We start from the raw sequence: 24,581 nt of genomic DNA, 5'->3' as shown, positions 1-24,581 counted from the left end.
CTTTTTGAGACAGGGTCTTCCTGTAGCCCCAGCTGGCCTGGAACTCACTATGTAGACCAGGCTGGCTTCGAACTCACAATGATCCACCTGCCTCTGCCTCCCAAGACCTGGGATTAAAGGCATGTGTCACCACACCCAGCTTCTTTTTTTTTTAACTTTTAAAGATTTTTTAATACAGTCCAAGTTCATTTCAGCTCCTTCACTGCCAAACCAGGGGGCAGGGACTGCTTCAGCTTTTCTGCCTTCTCCTTGTCTGTGATGACCAGGGTGTAGAGGTACCTGCTGCAGTGGACTTTGAACTTCACATTATCCTTGTTTTTCTTGATCTTGATGGATTTGGCATCCTTTCGGCCTGGCTGTGAGCAGGAAGTCCTTGATTTCCTCAATTTTCTGAGGCATGGCGACTGGCAATTGGAGCTCACGGCCCTCGCACCTCTCGACGCAAATTCTTTTTTTTTTTTTTTTTTTAATGCCGGTCGTGGTGGCACACACCTTTAATCCCAGCACTCAGGAGGCAGAGGCAGGCGGGTCTCTGTGAGTTTGAGGCCAGCCTGGTCTCCACAGTGAATCCAGGACAGCTGGGGCGACAGGGAGACCCCGTCTCAAAAAGACCAAAAAAAAATTTTTTTTTAATTTATTATGTTTTGTGTATGAATATACTGCCTGCATGTGTGTAAATGCAATGTCATGCAATGCCCACAGAGGTCAGAAGACAGTGTCGGGTCCCCTGGAACTGGAGTCATGGATGGTTGTTAGTTGCTATGTGGGTGCTGGGAATCGAACCTGGGTTCTCTGCAAGAGCAATCAGTGCTCTTAACTACTGAGCCATCTCTCTAGCCCCTCCCCGTGGTATTTTCTATTTGCTGCTTAATATTGAATATTATTCTAGGGACAAGGGATACTGGCATGCACAGTTTTCAATAAAAATATCCATAAAATATCTTTTAGGTGTTTGTATAATTTAATGTTGTATGGCTAAGACACAAGAGAGAGCTAAGTACTTTACAAATCTTAAAAATTGTAAGGAACTTGGTATGGAAGCATACACTTATAAGCACAGCGCTGAAGCTGAGGCAAGAGGACTACACATTTGAGAACAGCCTGGGCTACACATACCTTGTCTCAAAGGGACTCTGGGCTTTGCTGTGAGACTTGGATCTCACACATATGCCTGACTCTGACCCTTCCCATGCACAGGGCTTTTCTGGGTCATAAGGTGGTAGAGGGGATGGGAGGAGGTAGATGAGAACCCATATGGAAGAGGTGGGGGACAGCAGAGGCAGGATCACGTGTGAACTGCGGTACCAAGCCCTCAATTTATCTTACCAGAGTTCTTTATCTTACCAGATTTGACTTATAAAACAGAGTCAAAGATGGAATTCTTGAGACTCTTAAGGTGGTGATAACAGATCACTGAACTGCACGTGTAAGAGCTGCCTTTGGAGAGTGAACCCTATGCAACTGCACTGGCTGCTTTCCATAGAAGCCATTCCTGGATTACCATCTCATCAGGTTCAGTTCTGCTTTTTGTATGTGTGAGGGGACAAGATCTCATGTACCACAGGCTGGCCTTGGACTTACTATGTAGAATGATCTAGAACTTCTTATCCCCCCCCACCTCTCCAGTGCTAGGATTATGGGTGTGCAACCACACCTATTTTATGGGGTTCTGACAATTGAACTCAAGGCTAGGCAAGTACTCTACCAACTGAGCTACATCTCCAGCCCAGGTTCTGCTCTTGATTCTAAGATACAGCAGTGAAGAAAGTGAAAAATCACACTGTCTTGCAGTTTATAGTAAAGTGGAGGGAGAAAACCAATAAAATGAATGGGAAAATACACGGTATATCCAATGGTTGTAAGTGTTGTGGAGGAAAAACGATGCAAGAAGAGAGCATGGTGGTGTTGGAGAAGGTGCCATTCATGCTACTGTGCTTGTGTGGTGGTCAGAGGACAACTTTGGGAGTTGGTTCTCTCCTTCCACCATGTGGGTGCTAGGGATTGAACTCAGGTTGTCAGGTTCAGCAGCAAGTGCTTTTATCTACCAAATCACCCCAGTGCCATTTTTAAATTGTGTATGCGCGTGTGTGTGTGTGTGCACGCACACGCATGCACGTGCATGCACCTACATGCTATGCCATGTGTGTTGCTCAGAGGACAACTTATAGGAGTCAGTTCTCTCCTTCCAGGGTAGATTCTGGAGATCAGACTCAGGTCACCAGTTTCTGTAGCTAGCATTTCCACTTGCTGAGCCATCTTGCTGGCCAGAGAAGATGACTTCTAAGCAACAATCTAAAGTTAGTGAGAGTGAACCAGGAACAGAGGCAGAGGAAGATGGGTTCCAAGTAGATAAAAGAGCAAGGCCCCAAGTCAAAACTGTTTGTGTCATTCTAGAGGCCAGCATGACTAGAATGAGGGGAGTGTGGGGAGGTTGAGGGATAAGGTGGGAGAGAAGCAGGGCTCAGACCACATGGGAACTTGCAGTCTATTGCAAGGGTTTCAGCTTTGAGTGGGATGGAACCTTTGGAGGATTTAGGGACAGAGTGATCTGACATATCGTAAAAGGATCACTCTGGCTGCTTCATGAAGAAGGATGACAGAATTGATCATCAAATTTGAATAGTAACAACGGACAGGGAAGACGCCAGGAGCTGGAGACTACCACAATAATTCAGATGAGGGAGGAGGGTGCGTTGGACCAGAGTGGTAACCACAGATGGTGTGAGAAATGATCTGATCCTGGACATACTTTGAAGGGAGAATCAACAAATTTCCTCGAAAATTAGGTATGGAACATGGGAGAGAAAGAAAACTCAAAAATTACTCCCAAGCATCTGGAAGAATGTTGCCATTATAATAGGGGGAAATGTGGATGAAGCTGGTTTTAGGAGACAATTGGGATTAGGTTTCAGGTGGGTGAATTTTGAGATGTCTATTATGCTTCTGAGTAAAAGTATCAAGTAGAGACTTGAGAGTCTCTTGTGCATTAGAGACAATGTATAGAGTAGGGGTATAAATATAAGGGTAATTAAAATGATATTTTACAGTAGTGAAAATGGGTAAGATCTCCAAGGAGGTTTAAGAACATATAGAAACAGGGCTGGAGATGGCTCAGCAGTTAAGAACACTGATTGTTCTTGCAGAAGACCTGGGTTCGAATCCCAGCACCAACATGGCAGTTAACAACTGTCTGTAACTCCAGTCCCAGGGGACCTGACACCCTCTTCTGTCCTCTGTGGGCATTGCACAACATGGGAGCACTTACCTACATGCAGGCAATACATGTATACACATAAAATAAAAATTAAAAAAAGAACATATAGAAACAAGAGATTTTGTTGGGTGTGGTGGCCAACACCTTTAATTCCAGCACTAGGGAGGCAGAGCAAGGCGAATCTCTGTGAGAATGAGACCAGCTTGTTCTATATAGCAAGTTCCAGGTCAACTAGAGCTACAGAGAGACCCTGACTCAACATCCTCCCCTGCAAAAAAGAAGAGATTTAAAGAGTCTAAAAGGAATATTCCAACATAAGAATTTAGGCAGACATGGCTAACAGCAATGGAGACTGAAATGGAGAGGTCAAGGAAATAAGATGAAAACCAGGAGAGTGTGGGGCCCTCAAAGCTATGTGAAGAGAGAGTTCTCGGGGTCAAATCTGGCAATGCAGGTTTGTCATCTCAGATCCTCAAGAGACTGAGACACGAAGAGGGAAAGTTCAAGTGTGAGGCACACTGGGTTAAAATTGAAAGAGAGAGAGAGACAGAGAGAGACAGAGACCAAGAGACAGAGAGACAGAGACAGAAACACAAAGAAAGGGAAAAAAGGAAGAGGAGGAGGAGGAGGAGGAGGAGGAGGAATAGAGAAAATTACCTTTCAATGTTAAAAGCTGGTGATGGATTAATATGAGGACTGAGAATAAGAGAGGCAGTGGGGTTGGCATGGTGCCTCCAGAGTCTGCCCTGAATACCTGCCTCCTGAGTCTGATCTACCAGGATTGTCCTTCTTTCCATCCAATAGCCATGGCTCTGCCAAGGTCTTGGCTACAACTCTACATAAATGATAAAAGGATTCAAGCTTGGAAGTTAGACAAATTGCATATACAAGGAGATTTTGCTCAAAGGATGGCACACCACTTACTAGCTATGAAACAACGGGTAAGGGTGCTTGAGCTCCAGTTTAAAATGGGGATAATGAATCTCTCTCTCTCTCTCTCTCTCTCTCTCTCTCTCTCTCCCTCTCTCTTCCTCCATTCCTCCCTCCATTTTTTGCATGTATGGGAGAATGTAAGTATGTTCATTTGTGCAGGCATAAGTAGGCAGACATGTATGGAGGCTAGAGGTTGCTACTCTTATATCTCTTAAGATTAAAATGAGTAAAAATGAGTAGCCAGGCATAGTAGCACACACCTTTAGTCCCAGAACTCAGGAGGCAGAGGCAGGTGGATCTCTGTAAGCTTGAGGCCAGCCTGGTCTACAAAGATTCAGGCCAACTGGAGTGATTAAGCTGATTAAAATGAGTGATTAGGCTGGGTGTGTAATCCTAGCACTTGGGAGGTGTAAGGAGGAAGATTGGTAGGTAACTCAAGGTCCTCCAACATAGCAAGTTCAAGGGTGCCCTCTGTAACAAAACAAAACAAAATCAGCCAACAAATAAACAAATAACTAATAAAATGAGCAATCGGAAGCAAAGAAGCAGTTAGGCACTTAATGAATGCCAGTTTCATCTGTCCATACCTTCTGATTCTTGTGATACTATATCCCCAACCTTTGACGGTGTTTGTGAATCATATTCTGTCTGGGCAAAGCAAGATAACAGGCTTTGGTGATCTTGCTTGATTCAAGTGCAGTCCACCCTCATCTATGAATAAATATCCTCATCTCCATTCAGGGTACATAAATTCACCAAGAAAGGCTCCCATGACTCCACAATTGTTTACTGAGCCCCTTTTGCCTATAACTTCACCGTGTTAACCTGCTGGGCTGTCAGCACTAAATGCATGGACAGCTCCTGTCCCAGTCCTTCTTTAAGTCTAGTTTCACAACCTGGCCTTTGCCTATGGTTCTTATCAAGATTTCCCTCCCTTTCCTGCTCTTTTTGTCACAGCTTTAAGCACTGGGGTCAGAATCTATCTGGCTGGTGTGCCAGGAGGTACCTGAAAGTTCCTGATTCCAAAAGAAGAAAACAGACTAAAAGCCCGCTAGGCGTAGTAGTGAATGCCTTTAATCCCAGCACTCAGGAGGCAGAGACAGGAAGATCTCTGTGAGATCAAGGCCAGCCTGATTTATACAGTGAGTTCCAGGCCTACTGGAGCTACATGGAGACCCTGTCTCAAAACACTCAGATAAACTCTCTGTATGTGTTGTGCGCATGTCTATGTATACGTGTGTGTGAACGTATGTCTGCACATGTGGATCCATGAATGTGGAGGCTAGAGATCAATGACAGGTGTCTTCCTCAATTGTTCTCCACCTTGTTTATATTTATTTATTTAGACAGGATCTCATTATGCAGTTCTGTCCTGGAACTTGCTATGTAGACCAGGTTGGCCTAAAACTCACAGAGATCCACTTGTCTCTGCCTCCCAAGTGCTGGGACTAGAGGCATGCACCCCCACGTCAGATACCAGCTTATTTTTTGAGACAGGACCTTTCACTGAAGTTGGAGCTCACCTATTGGTGAAGACTAGCTAGCCAGTGAGCTGTAGAGATCCTCCTGTCTCCATTTTCCGAGAGCTGGAATGACACCCATCCCTAACATTTTTATGTTTTTCATAAATATATTATTATTATTATTTCATGTGTATGAGTGTTAAGCCTGCATGTAGGTGAGTGCACCTGTGTCGTGCAGTGTCCATGGAGAACAGAAGAGGCTGTCGGATCCCCTGGAACTGGAGTTACAGACAGTTGTTAGCTGCCATGTGGGTGCTGGGAATCGAACCTGGGTCTTCTGCATTAACAACCAGTGTTCTTAACCACTGAGCAATCTCTCCAGCCCAATCCCTAACATTTTTAACATGAGTTCTGGGAATCAAAGTTGGGTCCTCATGCTTATTTGGCAACTGAGCCATTAATCTCCCCAGTCCCTAGTAAATAAACTTTTTAAACCTGTATCTCTTACTTCAGTTTCTTGGGAAATGTTGCATTGTTATCTATGGAGACTGATTCTGACATAGTGTTTGTGTTTTGCTTTGCAAAACAGTCTAACTTTTGAAGGTTTTTTTAGAAGAGCCCCTAATGGGCTGGAATTAATGTCTTATAGTTTCCGACTCCTTGACTTCATTCTTCATGTCTCAGAAAAGTGCTTATGTAGCTGCCTCAGCTTTTCACAAATTATCAGGGGATTAAAGACACATTTGGAGAGAATATGTAGTTTAAATAATCTTGAGAATATGTAGCTTAAATATCTCTCTTCTCTCTTCTCCCCTGGAGGCAGGCATGGAATACAGAAGGAGAGGAATGGTAACTGTTGCCATGTGACACAGCTTGTTTGGCTTAAGGGAATGAGTGGATGCATATATCAATGTACAACTGAGTTCTTAAATTTTGACATATAAAGCCAAAATGCCAACAGCTAAAGTTTTACTGGGCATGGTGGCAGAGGCCTACAATCACAGCACTTGGGAGATAGAGGCAGGAGGATCAGGGGTTCGAGGTCATCCTTGGATACATAGTTGAGTTTAAGGTCAGCCTGATGATCTACATGAGACCCTGTCTGAAAAAAAAATCAACCAACTAAACAGAAAAAGAGAGAGAGAGAGAGAGAGAGAGAGAGACAGAAGCAGAGAGACAGAGACTAAGAAGAAAAGAAAAAGCTGAAGTTGTCTTTAGAGCTTCTTAAATTGGAATCTTTCTTCTCTAAATTTGTTCTACAGTGACATTGACATGCCAGTACTAGGGTATTTGGCAAAAAGGTCCCAGTTGAAAGCCTCTAGTTAGTACTTAACTGACACCACTTTTTGCAGGCCAAGAAAGTGAGCCAGCATTTCCCGCATAGCTTCCATATACCCAAGTTCCGTCAGCTGCTTTCTGTATGTTATCTCCAAGTGTCCTCACAGCAGCCCTGGAAGGGTAGGTTTTGCTATCACCACTTCACAAATTGGGTAGCTGAGGTTTGAGAAGGGGTCATAACTGATGACTACTTAGTTTGCAAGTGGCAGAAACCAAGATTCAAATTCAGGTCAGACTTAACACCAGACCATGATGTTAAGCCACTGTCTGTAGGTTTAGAAAAAAGGAAAAAGCTCTAGTAACACAATGAAAATGGACTATGATACATGGGACTACTGGCTCCAGACTGAATGTGGAAAGCTCAGGAGTACCACCCCCATATCTGTGATGCCCCTCAAAATTGTACTAGAACCAACTATGGTGGTTCATGACTAGTCCCAGCACTTGGGAGACAGATGCAGGAGAACTGTCAAAAGTTCAATGCTAGTCTGGTCTACACACTGAATTCAATGCCAGTTTGGGCTACATAGTGAGATTGTGTATCAAGAAAAGAGAGTTCTATTAAAGGGTAATGGGGGGGTATAAAGATGGTCAATTGATATATTTAAATATGTCACAATGGAAAAGGTCACAATGGGACCCATTATTTTGCATAGTTAATCTATGCTAACAAAATAAGCTTTAGGAACATTATCTTAGAAGCACAGACTAAAGCTAGGGTGGCCACAGGAGAATCACCTCCTAGGCATATGAAGAACAAAAATGTTTGAATCCCATCCCAAAAAGTTCCAATTCAGTAAGCATATAACATAGTCCAGAAGTTTGGAATTTGTGAAGATTTCTAGGTTATTCTGAGGTGCCCACAAATGTGGAAACCATTGCTTTCAGCAACCCTGAGAAGTCCTTTCTGCCTGTTGTTAGAAACAATCTTCACAGCGAAAGCATGATTCTGCAGAAGCCAGCAAGTCCCTGGAAGGGATCTTAGGGCACTTTGAAATTGGTAGGCCAGTGGTTCTCGGTCAGGGAAGATGACATGTGGACACTGGACACTCTCCAACTCCAAACACTCATCTCATTTGAGAGTCACTATACTAGGACTGTCCAATGAGGTTAGGGATGAGTTGGTGGGGGTAAGAGATACCTGACTGATCAGGGATTGATGCTAGCCACTTCTGTTCTGTTTCTGAGTAGCCATGACATTCTCCACCATCTGGTATAGCCTAGAACTTCTACTTTATCTCCACGGAGCTTCTCCTATGTTCTCCCCAATACAAATAGATGGGTTGCTTGTGGGGCACCCTCTGTTTTGGGGTTTGGAGAGATCAAGGGTACATTGACAAGAGGACTGAAATCAGCTGGTCTTAGGTACAACAGCACATTCATGTGCTATGAGTAGTGGGACCAAGGTGAACCATCTAAAGGAAGATATCACTTCCTAGTCCCATACTCACCATGGAGAAATGCAGGCTCAATGTCAACAAAAGGTCACCATGGTTCAAAAGAGAAAGAGAACTAAAATTGAGTATGGTGACACTCGCCTTTAATCCCAGCACTTTGGTGGCAGAGGCAGACAGATATCTGTGAGATGGAGACCAGCTGGTCTACATAGCAAGTTCCAGACCAGCCGGGGCTACAGGGAGACTCTGTCTCAAAAAAACAAGACATACACACACACACACACACACACACACACACACAGAGAGAGAGAGAGAGAGAGAGAGAGAGAGATTCAGAGCGAGAAAGAGAGAGACAGAGAGACCTGGAACTGGTGGTATGGGAGGCCGAGACAGGAGGGTTATGGTAAATTCTAGACTAGCCTGGGTTACATAGTGAGACCTTTTTTCAGAAAAAAGCTCAGCAGAAAACAACTCCTTCCTGGGTTGGTTTTGTTTTTTGTTTTTGTTTTTTTTGTTGTTGTTTTTAGAAGAAGCATTTCATTACAGCTTTAACATACTCAATAACAATTTCCAGAGAAAAGATACATCTCTTTCAAAAGTGGCTGCAAATTTTTTAGGTTCACAGTTGAATTAATACAGTTATACAATATTGAACTCAGTATAAATCCTATGAGACAAATTGAATGGACAACCTGTCTTTCTTGGGCATATCTGCCAAAGGAGTCAGCTTTGTTTGGAAGCTGCAATTCTAAAGTACTTACTTGCTCTAGACTGTGTAGATTTGGTCGCTTGACAGGATGAATCTCTTAGCATTGTCTTTGCTTTGAAACAGAAGGGTTGGGACAAAAAGTCAGTTCTGACTGTCTCCAGGCAGATCCTAGTAGATTGCTCTGAAACTTCTTTCTAAAATTCCACCGATTGGTTCAGTAAGTAAAGGTATCTGCCTCCAATCCCAATGATTTAGTTAGATCCCCAGGACCCACATAGTGGAAGGAGAAAACCAATTCCCACAAGTTGCCTTCTGACCAAACACATGCATATACACACACATACACACACACACACACACACACACACACAAATTCCATTGTTAAAAGCCATTCAGAAACTATTTTGATACAGACTCGAAAAATCATGTGGCTAGAATTCAAACAGTAATACCTGCTCCTTTCCCTCTTGTATTCTCAGTCCATTGACAAGCCCCACTGTGTGGAATGGAATGACCTGGAGCTCGCACTCTGTGCTCACCTCCCTCATGCAAGTTCTAAATGAGCTCCGGGCTGTTTGTAAAGGCGGTTTTTCATCTACCACCGTAGAAGAGACTATGACCTCACTCTTCCATTTTTTTTTTTTTTTTTTTTGAGACAGTCTCCCTGTATCCCCAGCTGACCTGGAACTCACTATGTAGACCAGGCTGGGCTTGAACTCACAGAGATCCACCTGCCTCTGCCTCTTCTACTTCCTGAGTGCTGGGACTAAAGGTGTACACCATGCCCAGCTCTCACTCTTCCACTTTCTAAAACCCTGAGTGTCAGTCCTTCCTGATGCAAAGAAGTTAGTGGGAGAGCAAAATCAGTGAGCAGGTGATGAATATTCTTTTTTGCTGTGTAGCTCCTTGCTTCCACCATCCTCTTTCCCACTCTGTAGTGGGTGAGAACTCTGGTGTTAAATGCCTTCCCGAGAAAGAAAGCCTCAACTAGGTGGGTGGTTCTGAAATAAAAATAGAGGTAGAAGCCTGCCTGATGGAGAAGTATCCCAGCAGTCTTGTGGGTTTTCCTGTGTCTCCCAAAGCAGCTGGGCTCTGGATACACAGCTTAAAGGCTGGGTTCCTTTAGTAAGAACTTGTGTCTATCAAGTTCCCATCCAGAGTCAATGGCTCCTTGAAATCTATGATAATGCTCAAGGATGAGAGGGGAAGAAAGAGTTCAGGGTTGCCTGCAGAGCTTTTCCAAGGTACTCATACTTACCTCCCTCCATACTCCGACCCTCTGGCCTAGAAGAACTGGCAGGAGCATGGTGTCCACCGTAAACATTTCAGAAAAGCTCTCTAGGTTGTTCTGATTCACTGCTCTTTCCTCTCCCACAATTCTCTGATGACAATCCTAACTGAGAATCATTGAACTGAGAACTACCCAAGGATCTAGGTTACTTTGGGAGTGTTGAGGCTACATGGAATATATAAATGACATATGCACTTGGATTTTAAATAGGATAATGGCTAGTGCTAACACATACTTAGCTGAAGGAACCAGTGCTGGCTCCTCTGTGTAACTGAAGCATCACTAAGCTTAAGGAAAGTGTCAAATAGATCTGATTTGAAATGCAGACAAAAGAGAAGGTTGTTTAGTTAAGAGAACATAGACAAATGAAGGTGAGATGGATCAGCCAATAAATACACTTGCTGCCAAGCCTGATGATCTGAGTTCAATCCCCAGGCCCTACATGGTAAAAGCAGAGAATTAATTCCTACAAGTTGTCTTCTGACTTCCACATGTGTTCCCATAGCAGGTACACACACACACACACACACACACACACACACACACACAGCAAATGAAATTTAATTTTTTTAAATTTTATTATTTTATGTGTATGAGTGTATTGCCTGTATATATGTAAATGTGCCTGCATTGTGAAATGCAGGTCAGAGGGTCAGAAGAGGGTGTCAGATCCCCTGGAGTTAAGGAAGGTTGTTAGCTACCATGTGGGTGTTGGGAACCGAACCTGGGTCCTCTGCAAGAGCAACCAGTGCTCTTAACCACAGAGCCATCTCTCCAGCTTCAATAATTGAAAAAAAAATTAAAGGGAGCATAGTCAAATGGAAATTACAGAATCAAAGGTTGTTAGTGCCCATCCCTGAGGGAGCCTGAACAATCAGACTTTGAACATTATGGACCTTGGCAAAGTTATCACTATTGCAAGAAGAATGTATATTGAGCCACCCAAGGATAATGGATATTAACCTATTATTTCTCATGCTAATCCCTTACTCCTTCAAACAACCTTTAGACCATCTCTCATAACAGAAAGTGCTGGTCCACATTTCTGGCTCTAGAAACAATGGCCTTTTATAGCATATACCTTTTGATGGGTCATTATTTGTCATCTTATGAAGGTTAGTCCCAAGGCCCTACATGATAGGGTCTAAGCTCACTTTTCAACTTCATCTTAAACTATTAAAAGAGACAAAATATGAATTTCTTTTTAAGTTACATACTTTATTGTTTTGTGTGGCTGTTTGTTTTCAAAATAGAGTCTCATTATGTAGTCCAGGCTGACCTGCAACACTCTGTCTTCCTGCTTCAGCTTTCCAAATGCTAGGATTGCAAGTGTGGACCACTATTCCAGCCTAAAGTTAACTGTTTTGTTTGTTTGTTTATTTATTTAGAAACAGGGTTTTATGTATGTGGCGATTTGAATGAAAATGTCCCCCATAGGCTCCAAGTATTTGGACATTTTGTCCCCAGATGATGGCGCTGTTTTGGGAGGTTTTAGAAGGTGTGGCTATCCTGGAGGAAGCACATCACTGGGGTTTTCTTAAGCTTGCCAGATCTCCAGTTGTTCTCTTGCCTCCTGTGCCTGCGTGATGATGTGAGAGCTTAGCTTCTGCTGCTCCTGCTCCAGCCACCTCCAGCCACCATGCTCCCCTGCCATGACTGTAATTCCCCTGGAACCATAAGCTCAAATAAACTCTTCCTTCTATAAAGCTTGGGTCAGTGTTTCTATCACAGCAACAGAAAAGTGACTAATACAGTGTATTTCAGGCTGACCTCAAACTCACTATATAACCAAGGATGACCTAAAACTGTTTTTGGTTTTGGTTTTGGTTTTTTTTTTTTGAAACAGGGTCTCCCTGTAGCCCCAGCTTGCCTGTAACTTGATATGAAGACCATGCTAACGTTGTTCTCACAGAGATCCACCTGCCACTACCTCCTAAGTGCTGGGATTATAGGAGTATGTCATTATGTCCAGCTACTACTTGGCTTTTTAAAATATTTAATTTTGCCAGGTGTGGTGGCACACGCCTTTAATCCCAGCACTCGGGAGGCAGAGGCAGGTGGATCTCTGTGAGTTCAAGGCCAGCCTGGTCTACATAGTGAGTTCTAGGCCAGCTGGGGCTACAGGGAGACCCTGTCTCAAAAAGACAAAAAAAAAAAAAAGATAAAATATTTAATTTTGATTTGGTGTGTGTCTGTGTGTGTGTGTGTCTGTGTGTGTGTGTGTGTGTATCTGTCTGTCTGTCTGTCTGTCCACATGTATGTGTGTATGGGGAAGGGCACCAAGAAAGCCAGAAGAGTGTCAGATCCCTTGGAACTGAAGTTACATCTGTCTGATAGTGCTGGGAACCAAATTACCAAATTCAATCCTCTGCAAGAGCAGTAAGTTCTCTTAACTGTTGAGACATATCTCCAGCCCCTGACAACTTTTTTTTTTTTTTTTTTTGAGACAGGGTCTCATGTATCCTAGGTTGGCCTTGAATGTAGCTGTAAGTCTTGAATGTGGTCTTTGCTATGTATCTGAGGATGAACTTGAACTTTTGATCCTCCCGCCTCCACCTCCCAAGTGCTGAAATTACAGGTTGGGGTTATAGTGATATACCACCAGGTCCAGTTTATGCAGTGTTGGAGATCAAACCCAGGGCTTATGCATGCTAGGTGGGTACTCTACCAACTGAGCTATTGCCTAGCCTTTATAATGTTTTTTTTTTTAACATGATTTGCACATGCATATTTTTGTGTGCATCTTCTTACCTATTAATGCATTGCCAGAATTTTTTTAAAAAGAAGTAAGGTCTTAGGCTGGATGCGGTAGCACATACCTGTAATCTCATAACTCAGGAAGCAGAGGCAGGAGGATTTCAAGTTTGAGGTCAACTTGGGCTATTTAACAAAACCCTGCCTAAAAAAGAAGAATCCAGGCATGGTGGCTCATCCCTGTAATCTCAGAATTTGTGAGCCTCAGTAGGAGGATTACCATGAGTTTGAAGCCAGCTGGGAGATTGTCTAAAAACAAACAAACAAAAATCCATCCAACAAACAAATTGCATGCAATCACACACACACCCCAACTACAAAAGAAAAAGAATTAAGGGGAGGTAGAAGGTAAATCTCTCATTTTTAAAATCTGGTAAATCAGCTCTGTTTGGCCTCTGGTGCCAGCAGGATGAGCAGGTGCTGTGGTCTTCACACCGCCATAAGTTCCATAGTCACCAACAGGACCAGAAGTGGCATGATAGACAATACAAGAAAGCCCATTTGGGCACATGAAGGCCAAGCCTTTCAGAGGTGCTTCTCATGCATAGGGAATTGTGCTGGGAAAGGCAGGGGTTGAAGCTAAACACCCAAATGCTGCTCTCAGGAAAAGTGTTAGGGTCTAGCTGATCAAGAAAGGCAAGAAAATCACAGCTTTTGTGCCCAACGATGGTTGTTTTTAAACTTCGTTGAAGAAAATGATGGCATTGAGGTTGCAGGATTTGCTTGAAAAGGTCATATAGTTGATGATACTCCTGGAGTCTACTTTAAGGCTGTTAACGTAGCTAGAGACTCTCTTTTGGCCCTGTACAAAGGCAAGCAGGAAAGACCAAGGTCATACATTTTGATGATAGAAATACCATCATAATAAATTTTCATATTAAAAAATTTGATTAAGTCATAAAATGCCTCGACCCCATCTCTTTACTCTGATTTTACATTTCTATTCATGTTACCTCTAGCACAATGGTATAACTATAAAATGCTAAGAAAAATAAAGACCTGGCTGGGTGTGGTGGTACACACCTTTAATCCAGCACACAGGAGACAGAGGCAGGTGGATCTCTGTGAGTTCCAGGCCAGTCTGGACTACATAGCAAGTTCCAGGCCAACCATAAAACCCTCTTTCAAAACAAAAATGGATATAGACCTGATATTATTTATTTACTGCATCATTTAGTTACTATAGTTAAACCAACAGGCTTCCATGTTTCTCTGGTGCAGGGCAAGTGATACATTCAAGGATGCATGGGGACGGGAATGATATGGGCATTCAACTTCACTTGGTCTCATGTTTAGCATTCATAAAGGCTCTGGGTTTCATCCCTAGCACACACCCCCATACACACATACAAACTGCGCCTAGTCTGAAAGATCCCCAGCTTTAGTCAGGCCTCTGAAAATCTAGAACACCACTCAAGTAGTTCTGCTAGCATTTAAAATTAGTTCATGGATCAAAGCCTATAGACTTTCCCTAGGTCCTTTTCTGAATGCTCCAACAAGTTTAAGTGTTGATGAAAAGGCAATGATCAACTTCTAAGACCAACCCTTCTGCAGGGACCCGAAAAGGACAGGATCCAGACGGGCAAGGGGCTCACTGGACAAGTGCAGGAATGCTGTCTATTGGTGGCCTCTCTCCTCAACCCTTGTTGTTAATTTCAGGGAGCTATTCAAGGCCCTCTTGATCTGAGCATTTGTTCCTAAAAGCATCTAAAAGGCACCATCCTTAAAAAAAAAACCCAAAATTCCTACTCACAAAGCCAGGATTGATGGCACACAGCTGTAATTCTAGCACTTTGGAGGTAGAATAGGAACATCAGGAGTTCAAGGTCATAGTGAGTTCAAGGCTAGCTGGGCTACATGAAACCCTGTCTCAAACAAAACAAAACAAAAATTCCAATCACAAACTCACAAAGATCTTAGAGTGTGGAGGCTACTCAAGGAGATGTTATCAGATGAGGGCTCCTTGCTAAGGCAGGAAGCCATGTCAAAAGGACACAGACAATCCCCTCCCACCCTTAGTGTGGACTGTGTTTAGTGACCTGTTTCCAAAGAGTACAGTATGGGAGGAGGGCAGGAGTTAACTGTCAACGGAGAAACCCAGCAGACAGTACCTCAACCAGTTATTGAAATTCATATCAACCGAGAAATTTCAGTGTAGTACTTAACTCATTGCAAACAATGAGAAAAATTGATTAACATCTGTTTATGATTGTGTGTATGTTGGTCTAGGTCTAGGGATCAGAAGGGACATAATATTCAGATAAGGGTCTGACTTTTACTTCCCCATTTTATGCTGAAGATATCATTTCAATAAAATAAGGTATGGGCCCTGTTCTGGAGCACAGTTCTGAGAGAAATCTGAAGGAACAGGTTCTCAGCAGTTGGAGTCCATTCTTGGCCTTAAAATGGATGATATGAGTTAGGCTGTTGTTTTATTAAGGCCTAACCATAATGTGACATTGCTAAACACTGCATGCAATCATTAGGACCAGTGTAGCAAAGACATATTTCAGCCTGACTTTCCCTCTCAGGTCCCCTGACTAGTTCTATCATTGCTGTAACCAAAATACCTGACAGAAACAAGGGAAGAAAGGCTTATTTTGACTCATGGGTTCAGAGGATTCAGCTCATGGTTGCTTAGGCCCATGTGCTTGGGCACAGTGTGGTGGCCAGACCCTATGGTGGAAGCACAGAAAGCAGGAAGAGGAAATACCGTTACTCAGCTGGCTTTCTCCTTTTTCCATTTTAATCCTCCTGCCTCAGCTCCTGAGTACTGGAATTATAGGCCTGTGCTAGATACCTGATTCCAAATATTTCTTTTTACTGGTAATTTTCCTATGGTTTAGGTATAAACACTTCTTCAATGAGAGGGATTATCATGGCTAAGAATAAAAACTGTAAGGTCCAAAGTTTCAGTTAGAGGGCCAGAATAGATTTTTTTTTTTTTTGGTCTTTTTGAGACAGTAGACCAGGCTGTCCTTGAACTCATAGAGATCTGCCTGCCTCTGCCTCCCAAGTGCTGGGATTAAAGGTGTGCACCACCACACCCAGCCTAGAATAGATTTTTAATGCCTATTGCAAAGTGTGGTGACTATAGTTTATAATAATGGATTGTAAATTTAAAAATTGCTGAGATGAAATTTCAAACATTTCCACTACAAAAAAATATCTGAAATGAAAGATATGATTTAATTTGATTTGTTATGTCATACCCTATAAATACATGCAACTATAATTTTTCATTCAAATTATAATTTGTTATAATTTGTTAATTAAAAGTAAAAGTAATTTCAAAGAAGTATAAGACACATACATATGCATGTATATAAAGTAAAAGCTGAGGGGCTGGGTTGTAGATCAATTGGTAGAGTGCTTGCCTAGTATGCACAAGGTCCTGTGTTCTATCCTCAGCATTATATAAACTGGGCATGGTGGTATTTGTTTATAATCCTAGTACTTGGGAAGTAGAAGGAGAAGGATCAGAAGTTCAAGGCCATCCTTGGCTACATAGTAGGTTTTAGATTAGCCTGGGCTACATGAAACATGAAAAACAAAAGAACAAAAAAGTAAAAGCTGTAGGCTTGGTTGTCCCTGGAGCTGAGTGTCGGCTCCCCTGATTTATTAATGAAACATTAATGAACTTAAGTTCTTTGATCTCAGTTATTCATCTGAAAATAGGAATAAAAATAAAAGTCACAGCACCAACCTCCTAGAACCATCATGTCACACAGATTAGTTAGCATCGATCACAAAGTCTGGCGCTGTAAACCAGACTTATTACTGAATTCATTGTTAATTATCTTGGTGTATGGTGTGATGAAGGGATTTTTCTTTTCATCCCATATCTTTAAAGAAGTTATCTCAGCGTCCTCAGAATGACCCATCATTTCTTAATTGATTGGAAAATGTCACCATCATGAAATAATACTTACAGTGAATAATATTTATTATGGGCTTTCTATTCTGCTTCATTGATCTGCCTGTTTGTTCTTGCCCAATTGGCACACCATTTTGCTTTGTGGCTTTGTATAGCCTGTGACATGCTTTTCTACTTAATAGCACAAGTGCTACCCCAATGTTGATTCTTTATGGTCATGGTTTACTTAAAATTAATTGGACAACTTCTCTATGGAGTACTTTCATAAGCTTAGTGAAGGGGGTTCTGGGACTAGAGGACATAATTCTTATCTTGAGGGTGTGTGTGTGTATGTATGTGTGTGTGTGTGTGTGTGTGAGAGAGAGAGAGAGAGAGAGAGAGAGACAGAGAGACAGAGAGACAGAGAGACAGAGACAGAAACAGAGAGAAAGAGAGATTTTCTTCCATTTGGCCATTCAGAAACATTTCACGAGTGGCATTCTTATCTGGCAGTGTTTGTTTCTGGAGCACATGGACTCTTATTTTCACAGAGCCTTTCGTGTAGGCCCCAAACAAGTAAAACAGTGGTTTTGGCACTAGTAGGGTACTGTGGGAGCCCAAAGCTGGGGTGTCTTAATAAAGTTACATTGACCTGAGCTTTGAAGGATATAACTGAGGTGGTGTTAAGGAGAGAAGGCAAAGTGAAAGGCTCTCTGGGGAGGAAAACAGAACGCATGAAGGTGAGTCCGTTTGTGGAAGACAACAACCAGCTCCCTACAAATGGGGCAATTGAGGCAGAAGGATGGCCTGGAACATATAAGCATGTAGGCCTCACGTGACTCCAGGACACTTAAAGGGAAACTTCACAGTCTTTCCTAGGACCTTTGCAACTCCATTCCATGACAACTTTGTCAGCCCAGATTAACAAGGAATGTGACTGGCATTTTGCCTTCATTATTATTTACTTTATACTCTTTTTGTTGTTGTTGTTGTTTTGGTTTCGTTTGGTTTGGTTTCGGTTTTGGTTTTTGAGACAGGGTTTTTCTGTAGCCCCAGCAGGCCTGGAACTCCCTGTGGAGACCAGGCTGGCCTCTATCTCACGAACATCTGCTTGCTTCTGCCTCCTGAATGCTGGGATTAAAGGCATGTACCACCAAGTATGGCTTACACTCTTACTTCTTGAAGGTGGTATCTACATTTGTGTGCTTCTTTTTTTTTTTTTTTTTTTGAGCTAGGGTCTCACTGTATAGCCCAGTCAGGCCTCCAACTTGCAAAGGTCCTCCTGCCTCTGCCTCCCGAGTACAAAAATTACAAGCAAGTACCACCATCCCTAGCCCCTTGAAGGTACTTCTAAAAGTATTTACTTATGGGTCATCCCTCTAGAGGAACAAAATGAAGACCCTGCCCTAATGAAGTTTTAGTAGAGGAAGACAGATTAAAAAATGATAAGCAAGAAAAGAATGTTTTGGAGAAAAAAAAAAAAAAAAACAGGCAGAAGGGTAAATATGCTCATTTCAGTGTTGACTCATTGAGATATAGTTATCTGTGCCTCTCTCTTCCCCACTAGACTAACTGACTTTTCTTTGTTTGCTTGAGATGGAGTCCAGGGCCTTGTGTAAAAGTATGGCTGGTTTTGAGGACATGTAATTCGTTTTCTTTTCCTTTTGTGTCCTGCTATTGCAGTACCTGGCATAGAGTATTTAATAAGAATAGAGGCACAGCCGGGCATGGTGGTGCACGCCTTTAATCCCAGCACTTGGGAGACAGAGGCAGGTGGATCTCTGTGAGTTCAAGGCCAGCACGGTCTACATAGTGAGTTCCAGGACAGCTGGGGCTACAGGGAGACCCTGTCTCAAAAGGACCAAAAAAAAAAAAAAAAAAAAAAAGAATAGAGGCATATGAACTGGCATGGTGGTACAAGCCTTTAATCCCAGGACTTGAGAGGCAGAGGCACGTGGATCTTTGTGGGATCAAGGCCAGCCTGGTCTACACAGTGAGTTCCAGTCCAGCCAGGGCTACATAGTGAATTCTTGTCTTATTTTTTTTAATTAACTAATTAACTAATTATGTGTATCAGTGTTTTGAAGGCACGTATGTAGTGTACTTGTGCATACAAACCCATGGAAACTAGAAGAGTGTGTTGGAGCCCCTCAAACTGGAATGACAGACAGTTGTTAGTCACCATGTGGGTGCTGGGAACTCGATCTGCATCCAGTGTGCTTAACCACTGAGTCATCTCCTCAGACCTGAGACCCTGTCTTAAACAACCAAAAAAAAAGTTTCCCTGTGTAGCACTTAATACATGATTACTGTTGCTATTAAAAAGAGAGAAAGAGAGAAACGTCTGCTGGTCTGGTGGCTTATTCTTGTAATCTAAGCACTCAGGAAATGGAGGCAGGAGAACTAAGAGTTCAAAGTCGAGTTTGAGTCTAGCTTGGCCTCTATGAGACCATATCTCAATAAAATATAAGAAGAAAAAACAAAAACAAAAATTTTTTAAACTCAACTATGCCAGGTGTGATGACACATATCTGCAATTTCAGCACTCAAGAGGCAGAGTCAAGATCAGGAATTGAAGGCCAGCCTTGGCTATACGGGGAGTTCAAGGCCAGTCTGGACTACATGAGATCCTGTCTGAAAAAATAAAAAAACAGGGGCTGGAGAGACGGCTCAGCAGTTAAGAGACCTTGCTGCTCTTGCAGAGGACCAGAGTTTAGTTCCTAGTACTCGCATGGTAGCTAACAATCATCCCAAACTCCAGTTCCATAGGATCCAATGTCTTCTTCTGTGGGCATTACATGATGCAGACACATTTATATACATGCAAGGAAAACACTCATACACATGAAATAAAAATAAATAAAAAAATTTTAAAGAAATAAAATAAAAAACAAGGGGTTAAAACTAACCATGATCTGAACACCTTCTAATAACATAGGCCTTTGGGCAATGAAAATCATTTATTATTGATTGAAAAATTTGCTGTTGCTAGGATAAGTCTTCAGATGAACTACCTTCTGAATTTACACCAGCGTACACTACAGCTAAAATATGATCTGAGACATTTACCTAGAATTTGGAGGCATAAGCTGCTGACATAGCCCCTGGCTGTGTTGTAGTGAACCTCTGACCCCACATTGTATCTGGCATCTCACCAGAACTGAGCCTCTCTGTCTAGGTCTAGGAACATGACATTAAAAATGGGATTGTCCAGATTTATTTGTCCAGATAACATGTTCTGACAGTATTTAGCCTACAGGCCCTGTACATTTCCATCATCACGTCTCTGTGAAGGGACCGCCTGGAGCAACATCACGTGTCTAGAAATATCGCCTTCTCAATAGTCAACAAAGTAAAAGTTTCTTCTTAAATCTGGGATGCTCTGGTTTACAAAGCACTATCCTAGCCATTAGCATTCTATCAGCAAGCAAAAGCTCCCAAGAAGCAAGGCAGGCGGAGCCTTTCTATTTAGCTAGGAAAATGGAGAGTTAGAAGGTGAGTTCCTGCTCACTTACATCTCTGTTTGTTTCTATGCCCTACTCCAGGATTCCCCCAAATCCTACATATCCCCCCCTACCCCCGCCGCCAAGTCAACATGCTAATGTGGGTTCTTTCTTGGCATTTATCCATCCTTTTATTTTTTTCAACGTGTCCAAACCTCCTCATGTTCAATCGTGGAATTAATAACTATACATTCTTTCAAACCAGATGGGATGAACCTCAGTTTGTTCAGTGCTCAGAGCAGTTCTCAGAGTGGGTCCAGTGCATGGAATCCCTTACAGTTTTCTACTATGGAAGCCAACATCCTTTGGTTGTGAGATATAGCCTGGAGTTCAGAAGTGACCCCAAACAGGTTTATGGTTATGGTTTGCCTAAGTTGATCTGTTTCCATGGCACAAATCTAGGCATCCTGAGGTCTTCTGGCTAATTCTCAAGCCAATAACTTTAAAAAAAAAATGGATAGCATGTAGTAGATTAAGAGAAGTTTGCTAACATTATAGCAAGACAAGGTAGAAAATAATCACTCATAAAACAACATATAGGGGTTGTGGTGATGTTTCAGTGGGTAAAGTGCAAGCATGAGGACCTGGGTTCAGATTCCCAGAACCTACATAAAAGCCAGTGCAATGGGGTACATCCCCAGTGCTGAGGGGAGAAACAGGCAGATCACTGGCCAGCCAGTCTAATCAATCAGTGAGCTCCAGTTTCAGTAAAGAGAACCTAACTCAAAAAATAAGATAGAGAGGGATAGAAGATACCCAATGTCAACTTCTGGTCTCCATACACACATGGGCACATATGTGCACACACATACGTGTGCATATAACACACATACACACACAATCCCATGTAGGAACATTTCCCACCTAAAAAGCAGAAGAAGCACAATCTCAGAATAAGGGACAGTACATTTAGCTTTATGAAGAACGTATAAATCATTCTTATATTTCTTGTTCTATAAAAATCCGAGAGAAACCTTTCATCAGGCGTTTGCTCTGGGACTGGCATTTGGAATCACTGCTTTGGGAGTTATAACGTCATTTTACATATTATCCCTGGCCTGGTATTCTTGACTCCTGCTGTGTTAAGAGCTGTAGAATGTACATGGATGGACTTAATAAAGGTTCTTTGACTTATCAGTCAGAGCCAAGACTTGTGAATCATTCTTTCTGGATGTACAATTAAAACTAGCAAACATGATAAAATTAGGTATCCTTTGAAGGACTTTTCAGGTGGTGGTTGTTGGGACAACATACTAATCCCAAGAAGTTTTAACCTAGGAATAATTGTGGAATCTATGTCAGCAGAGATAAGCATCTGATTGGCTATTGCATGCTACTACAGCCCAGGCAGAATTTGTCATCCACAGATGAGATCCTAATTTTCATACGTGACCATATGAAACATCCTTAGTGAACTACAAGGCAGAAATAAATGTCATTATAAAGCCCAAACAAAGAATCAAGAGTGGTGACAATATATTTTGAGCATCTGAATGTGTGAGACACATGTAAGCAAGCCTAACACCATTCACAATAACCCTGAAGATTAAAGTAGTTAGGTTTATCACACAAGCAAGGAACTTGAGATGGAAGATAAAGAACTAAAACAAGGTCACAAAACTAAGAATTGATAGAATTTAAGACTTGACTCCCAGAGCTGGAAAGATGGCTCAGCAGCTAGGAGTACTGGCTGTTCTTGCAGAGGACCTGGGTTCAATTCCCAGCACCCACATGATGGCTAATAACCATCCATAGCTCTAATTCTGGGGGAATACAATGCCCTCTCCTGACCTCCACAGGCATTGCATGACACAAGTGCACTTACATGCAAGCAATACAGTTATACCCCCCCCAAACACACACACACACACACACACACACACACACACAGACTTGATTCTGAAATTATGCTCTCTATATAATATTACCAGAAAAACAAAAGAGAGAATCAAGACACACAGCCCCAGTGTCTTTCAGCATGGTGAAATACAGACAATGGGAACCAAAAATATTTGCAGGTTAAATTAGAGGAAATTTCTGAACTTGAGAAAAATGGTCAATGTAGGGGCAGCAGAGATGGCTCAGCAGTTAAGAGCACCAGCTACTCTTGCAGAGGACCCATGTTCAATTCCCAGCACCCACATGGTAGCTAACAAATGTACCTAACTCCAGTTCCAGGGGAATCCAGTGCCCTCTACTGGCTCCATGGGCATTGTACATGGGTGCACCTACACACATGTAGGCAATACACTCATACACATAAAAGAAAAATAATAAAATATTTTTAAAAAATTTTCAATGTAAATTTAAAGCCTACATTGAGTTGGGTGTGGTAAAGTGGTAAAGTATGCCTGTGATCCCAGCACACTCAGAAGATTGAACCAGGAGGATCAGTAGCTCAAAGACAGTTTTTGTTACATATTGTGTTCAAAGTCAGCCTGAGCCACATAAGACCCAGTCTCCAAAGACAAAACAAAACAAACAAATTTCAGCTTTTTTTTTTTTTTTTTTTGAGACAGGGTCTCCCTGTAGCCCTAGCTGGCCTGAAACTCACTATGTAGACCAGGCTGACCTTGAACTCACAGAGATCTGTCTGCCTCTGCCTCTCCAGTGCTGGGATTAAAGGCGTGGGCCCCCATACCCAGCTCAAAACAAAACAATTTTTTTTAAAAAAACTACCAATAAAATTGTACTTAATACAGAAGACTGAATAGTAAAGACTATTAATATTGGGAACAAGCAAGTTTTGCTCTCCTCAGTTCAATTCATTGGTGGTCTCAGCCAGTATAATGAGGTGAGAAGCATAAATACAAGGCCTAGCTCTAGCTATTAGAAAGGAAGATGTATGGAGGTGAAGGAGTAGACGTGGATTTGATAAAAACATGCATGTTTGAAATTCTCAATAAATCTTTTTAAAGTTAAAAAAAAAGGAAGAAGTAAAATGGGTTTATTTACAGATTAATAAGATTAGAAAAGTTTCAAGAATCTACCCAGTAAAAAATGTCTGGAATAAATGAATTTAGACAGACTACAAAATACTGAGAGTGGTGGTCCACACCTTTATCCTAGCACTCAGAAGGCCAGCTCTGGCTACAGAGATACACTGTCTCAAAAATAAATAAATAGCCAGGTGTGGTGGCGCCTAGCTACTTGGGAGGCAGAGGCAGGTGGATCTCTGTGAGTTCAAGGCCAGCCTGGTCTACATAGTGAGTTCCAGGACAGCTGGGGCTACAGGGAGACCCTGTCTCAAAAAGACCAAAAATAAATAAATAAATAAATAAGACTACAAAATGGAAAGTCAATACAAAAAATTAATATGTACTTCTATATAGCATTCATGCATCACTGGAAAATGAATTTGAATGACCATTCATTTATAATTAAAATTTTGAAATACTTTATAAGTGTAACATAATATGTTCAATACCTGTACACTGAAAAACACAAGACATTGCTCAGGAAAACAAAAAGTTTTTTAATTCAAATAAGGCACCTAGGGACATAGTTCAGAGCAAGAGAACTTAACTATCATGGTTGAGGCCCTGGGCTCAATCCTCAGCACCACCAAAAAGAGAAAAGGAGAGGAGGAGCTGGTAAGACAGATCAGTGGGTAAAGGTGCTTTCTGTGCAAGTCTGGCAACCTGAGTTTGATCCCCAGAACCCACATAAAGGTAGAAGGAGAGAATCAACTCCATAAAGTTGTCCTCTGACCTCCTCATGCATACGATATAGCATGTAACCCCATATCAAGTACATAGACACAACAATAATTATTATTATTATTATTATGATTAATTTTTTAAAAGACAGAGAAGAAAAAGACATTTGTGGTGCACACCTATAATCCCAGCACTTAGGAGACTGAGATACAAGAATTACGAGTTTGAGGCCAACCTAGCAACATAAGTGAGCATCAAGCCAGCCAGAGCTACATAGCAAGACTGTTTCAAAAAAAAAGAAAGAAGGGGGCTGGGGAGATGGCTCAGAGGTTAAGAACACTGACTGCTCTTGCGAAGGACCCAGGTTACCAGAACCCACATAGCAGCTTACAACCATCTGTAACTCCAGTTCTAAGGGATCTGATTGCCTTCTGACCTCCGGGGGCATTGCACGATGTGGGTGC

At 42.1% G+C, this 24,581-nt stretch overlaps 2 pseudogenes; one reads left to right on the top strand and one right to left on the bottom strand.

The window, feature by feature from the left end:
* Positions 1 to 165: 165 nt before the first annotated feature.
* LOC103724496 lies at positions 166 to 399 on the bottom strand (annotated as a pseudogene).
* A 13,109-nt stretch (positions 400 to 13,508) lies between these two features.
* LOC108490123 lies at positions 13,509 to 13,964 on the top strand (annotated as a pseudogene).
* The last annotated feature ends 10,617 nt before the right edge of the window (positions 13,965 to 24,581 follow it).

The sequence above is a fragment of the Nannospalax galili genome, unplaced genomic scaffold (assembly GCF_000622305.1).
Source record: "Nannospalax galili isolate Female #2095 unplaced genomic scaffold, S.galili_v1.0 scaffold8, whole genome shotgun sequence".
NCBI classification, from domain to species: Eukaryota; Metazoa; Chordata; class Mammalia; order Rodentia; family Spalacidae; genus Nannospalax; species Nannospalax galili.
This window is presented reverse-complemented; position numbering and strand designations above follow the sequence as displayed.